Genomic DNA, 5,644 nt, shown 5'->3' on the forward strand with positions numbered 1-5,644 from the left:
GTTGTCATTTCTCACGATCTAACGATCGAGAAAGTCATGCTTGTTGTGTCCCTTGTGTTCAATTTACTTTCCGTTCGTCAACTTGCACTCATGGGCTTTGCCACCTTCTTTGATATTGATACCGTGGCCCTCTTGTGGAGCAAGACTCTTAAAGTAGCCTTTGTTGGGCATGTCGAGAACAGTCTCTATGTGATTAACTTTTCGGAGCAAACCACTAAGACCGCGACATGCCTAATGGCTAAAGTTGATGTGGGATGGCTTTGGCATCGCCGTTTATCCCACGTCAATATGAGATCTTTGCAAAGTCTTCTCAAGGGGGACCATGTCCGTGGACTAAAAAATGTTAGTTTTGCCAAAGATCGTGCTTGTAGTGCTTGTATCGAAGGAAAGCTACATGAGACGGCTCACCCTCCCACGACTATCATCTACTCGAAGAGACCCTTGGAGATCCTTCACATGGACCTCTTTGGACCTCCATCCTTTGATAGTCTTGGGGGTAGAAAGTATTGCTTGGTGATTGTGGATGATTATTCAAGATACACTTGGGTATACTTCTTCAAGAGGAAGAGTGAGACTCAACAAACCGTCATCGACTTTGCAAATGAAGCTCAACGTCAACATAATGCAAAGATCTTGACAATAAGAAGTGACAATGGCACCAAGTTCAAGAACTACACCTTGGATGAATTTCTTAGTGATGAGGGGATCAAGCATCAATATGCTGCACCTTATACCCCTCAACAAAATGGTGTTGCGTAGAGGAAGAACCGGACGTTGATGGATGCGGCAAGGACCATGATGGCCGAGTTCAAGTCTCCATACAACTTTTGGGCCGAAGCCATCAACACCGCATGTCATGCATCCAATCGGCTCTATCTCCGCAAAGGCTTGAACAAGACTCCTTATGAGATACTCACCGGAAACAAGCCCAATCTCAAGTACTTCCGGGTGTTCGGGTGTAAGTGTTTCATTCTCAAGAAAGGTGTTCGGTTGTCTAAATTTGAGGCTAGAGCTTATGAGGGCATATTTGTTGGTTATGCTACAAACTCTCATTCTTACCGTGTTCTCAACAAGTCCACCGGACTCATTGAGGAGACGTGTAAAGTGGAGTTTGACGAAAATAACGGCTCCCAAGTGGAGCAAAGTGGTACTTGTGATGTAGGTGATGAAATTCCTCCCCAAGCCATAAGAAGAATGGGTATTGGTCATATTCTACCCATTGAGTAACCCCTTGTGGCCGAAGGAGAAGGACAATGCTCCACTCAAGTGGAGCCTTCACCTACTTAAGACCCCCATGCTTCCGAAGAACAAAGTGTAGGCCCTCAACCTCGTGAACAAGACCAAGGGCAAGATCAATCTCAAGATGGTGGTGAACCTCCAATTGATGCCCAAGGTCAAGTTCTCCCCCTCGAGCAAGTTCAAGATCATGAGCAAACTCAAGATCAAGAACAAGCTCAAGACGGCGCTCAAGATAATCAAGTTAACCCTCCTCCTTCCACATTCGAGGAGGAATTAGAGCGTCGTGCCGCGAAGATTGCTTCCAAGCTCACCACCAAAGGCCATCTCATGGAAAATGTGGTTGGAAGTCTAAGAAAGGGGTAAGCACTCGTATACAATTAGCAAACTATTGTGAACATCACGCGTTTGTCTCTTGTGTTGAACCCCAAAAGGTCTATGAGGCGCTCGAAGACTTGGATTGGCTCAATGCCATGCATGAAGAACTCAACAACTTTGAGTACAACAAGGTGTGGAGATTGGTGCCAAGGCCATCGGGGAACCACAACGTCATTGTAACCAATGGATCTTCAAGAACAAGTAAGATGCTCATGGGAACATCATTCGCAACAAGGCAAGATTGGTAGCACAAGGCTACTCCCAAGTCGAGGGTATCGACTCCATACGTTTGTTGATTGCTTATGCTTCCCATCACAACTTTAAGTTGCAACGAATGGATGTGAAAAGTGCTTTTCTTAATGGTCCTATTAATGAGTTGGTTTATGTCAAGCAACCCCCCGGGTTCGAGGATCCTTACTTCCCGGATCATGTGTATCAACTCGATAAGGCACTCTATGGCCTTAAACAAGCCCCACGTGCGTGGTATGACCACCTTACCGAGTTGCTACAAGATCGTGGATTTGAAGTTGGGCAAATCGATCCCACTCTTTTTACTAAGAAGGTCAAAGGGGAGTTGTTTGTGTGCCAACTATATGTTGATGACATTATCTTTGGTTCCCCTAACAAAGCTTTCAATGAAGAATTTGCCGCTCTCATGACCTCTAAGTTCAAGATGTCTTCGATGGGAGAGTTGAAGTTCTTCCTTGGTTTTGATATCAAACAAAGAAGAGAAGGTACCTTCATCAACCAAGCCAAATACACTCAAGACATGCTTAAGAGATTCAAGCTAAATGATGTCAAGCCGGCTTCTACTCCAATGCCTACCAAGTGCCAACTTGACATTGACCCAATGGTAAAGCGGTGGATCAAAAGGTATATCGCTCTATGATTGGATCCTTGCTTTACCTTTGTGCATCTAGACCGGATATCATGTTGAGTGTGGGTATGTGTGCATGGTTTCAAGCTGCACCAAAGGAAAGCCATTTTGTGGTGGTCAAGCGAATCTTTCGATATTTGGCTCATACCCCAAACTTTGGCCTTTGGTACCCAAGAGGAGCAAACTTCAAGCTTGAAGGATTCACGGATTCTGATTGGGCGGGAGACAAGGTGGATAGGAAGTCCACTTTCGGGGGGTGCCAATTTCTTGGTTGATCTTTGGTAAGTTGGTCTTCCAAGAAGCAAATTTGTGTGTCTCTCTCGTCCACCGAAGCGGAATATGTGGCGGCCGGTAGTTGTTGTGCACAACTCTTATGGATGAGGCAAACTTTAAAGGAATACGATGTCATTTGTGACAAAGTGCCTCTTTGGTGTGACAATGAAAGTGCCATCAAGATTTCGCTCAACCCGGTGGAACATTTCAAGACCAAGCATATTGAGATTCGGTATCACTTCATCCGGGATCACATTAGGCGAGGGGAGATCGAGATCAAGTATGTCAACACTCATGATAACCTTGCAGATATTTTCACGAAGCCCTTGGATGAAGCAAGATTTCGCAAGTTAATGCATGAGCTAAATATCATTGATTCGAGCAATGTGACTTGAGCCCGTGCACACCCCTGCTCACTCTACTTGTTGTCTAATCTAGATGTAGGCATGGACATAGGGGGAGTGTTGTTCTCTCAATGAACTCTCCCTCCCCCCATTATGCATAAATTGATCTAGTCTTTCTCTTTAACCATATTTTTATGGTACTAGTGCTTCAAGGACGAGTTTTGGTCATGGGTCCAAGGTTAAAATCTTCGCGACGCCATACCTCTTGACTCAAACATAGGTGGCCTCGGCCACCACCCTCTCTTGAAGAGGTGTGTTCTGGTCTGTTGTTAGTGTGTTTGTGGCCTTGTTGGTCTTTCCTCCTTGGCTGTGTTTTTCCGTTCCTTTTTGAGCTTAAGCCGTGTGTCTAGAGGCCTGCTGGTTGCTGAGTGGTACTACCTCTGGTGGTGTGCGGTACTACCACTCTAAGCGGTACTACTGCCCACCAGCGCAGTACTACCACTGCGAGGTGGGGGTAGGGGGTTATATCGGGGGCAGGGGAGTTTTCTTCTCCCTCATACCCATTCGCTTGCCCCCACGCTCCTTTCGTCTCTCCAGCAACCGGCGCCGCGGGAGGGCTCCGGCGGATCTCCCTCTCCGGGGCGCTCCTCTCCATTTCCTTCGTTGGAGACGATCCCCACCTTGTCCTCTTGCCATGGATGCCGGTATTGCCCCCGTTCCCTCTCTCTTCTTGTCTAGATTTCCAATCTAGCTTCTTAGGGGCAATAGTAGTTGCATCTCTAGATTTTTGGCCAAATCTAGGCTTGAGTAGGATGGAGAAGGCTTCTAGGCAGTTTGGATTGGTGTTTGGTAGGAGTATTTTTGAATTTGGTAGGACGGTAGTGCCGGATCTGACCACGGCAGTAGGAAACTGCTGTTTCCCGTCTCGAGCGGTACTACCGCTCCCTCTGGAGCAGTACAACCGCTTGGAGTGGTACTGCCGCTCATAGGTCACAGTACTACCGCTCTCTACCAGGTTCCACCATACTTTTACTAATAAGTGATCCTTTTTGGTTGTGTTTGGTGGCTTATGCACATTCTTTCTGGTTATTTGCGTGTTCTTGTGTGTGGTTCCAGGTGATGAGCTTCCTGAGCATCAGGCTCGACGTGTCAACCCCGGTCGTGCCACGTCCAAGCGGTACCGCACAACTGAGTCTGCAGGAGGTTCCTCAAGTTCTCCTCCTCCATGCCAACTCCAGAAGAAGCCTGGTGTCAAGCCGAAGCAATCTGGCAAAACTGTGCCAGAAATGCAAGCCAAGCAGTTCTGGGCAAGACGTCGTCGCAACCCCTATGAGGCAGACCAAGATCCCACTTTGGTCAACCGTTCGTTCTAGAACAGGTTTCAGTTTGCCATCTTCTTTGATGTACTCAAGGCCAAGAAGAACCTCTTTGTTAACGTGCACTCCATCGACACCGACCATATGGAGAAGGATCCTGAATACTTTGGTGAAGCTCTCCAGATGTGCACTCAACTGAACATTCTTGGTGTCATGCAATTCAACAAAGATTATGATGCTGATATTGTGGCCCAATTCTATGCCATGGTTCATCTCAGGACTGATGAGGACAGGACACTGACTTGGATGACCAATGGCAAGTTGCTTTCAGTCAAGTGGAAAGCGTTCATGGAATTGATTGGGGTGGAAGATCAAGGGCTTGCGTCTCCTGTCGGCTTTCGCCCACACCGCAACACCACCTCCACTCACAAGCAACCTCTATGGCCCTACTGCACTTTTAAGATCAACCCTGAGACGAAGAAGGAAACGTATGAGCTACCTGCCTTTCTGGACATTCTTCACCGTGTCTTCCGTGAGACTCTTTTCCCTCGCATCAGGAATCTGGATATGGTTCATCCTTATCTCATGGGCATGCTTCTTTTTTGCCAGCATGAGAAGGAACAAAACACCAGAGAGTCCCTGGATATATCCCATGTTATGTGGTGTGAGCTTTTATCTGCTATCTCCGAGTGCAAGTGCCCGATTTATGGTCTGTTCATCATGCTGCTTATTGAGAAGGCCTAGGATCGTGTCTATCCCAAGGTGATGCTTGAGACCGGAGAGTTGGTTTCTCACGATGTCAAGCGTCTGAGGAAGAAGGACAACTGGGGCTCTTAGGTCCCTAAATCTGGAGGTCCTTCGTCTGCTACTGCCATGGAGACCGAGGAGGAGGCTGAGGCTGAGGCTGAGGATGATGATGACTATGTGCCTTCTGCGGCAGAGCCCTCTTGGGCAAAGAAGCTCAAGCTCAAGATGAAGAAGCTGTTCTACATGGAGGCTCACGGTCAGTACATGACTCATGTGGGTGAGAAGAAGGCCTGTAGTCGTCACAAGGAGCTCATGCGTCAGTTGGGTGCCACCGTTAACAGTGGATCTGAGGACCAGCTTACTGAGGAGGAGGAGTGGATTCAGCAGCACTGCCCGTGGACCGATTCTGATGCCGAGCACTTCCCGGCCGACGATGGTGGCGCAGACGATCCTGCTGAGACCTGATATTTGAG

This window comes from Triticum dicoccoides, chromosome 2B (assembly GCF_002162155.2).
Source record: "Triticum dicoccoides isolate Atlit2015 ecotype Zavitan chromosome 2B, WEW_v2.0, whole genome shotgun sequence".
NCBI lineage: Eukaryota > Viridiplantae > Streptophyta > Magnoliopsida > Poales > Poaceae > Triticum > Triticum dicoccoides.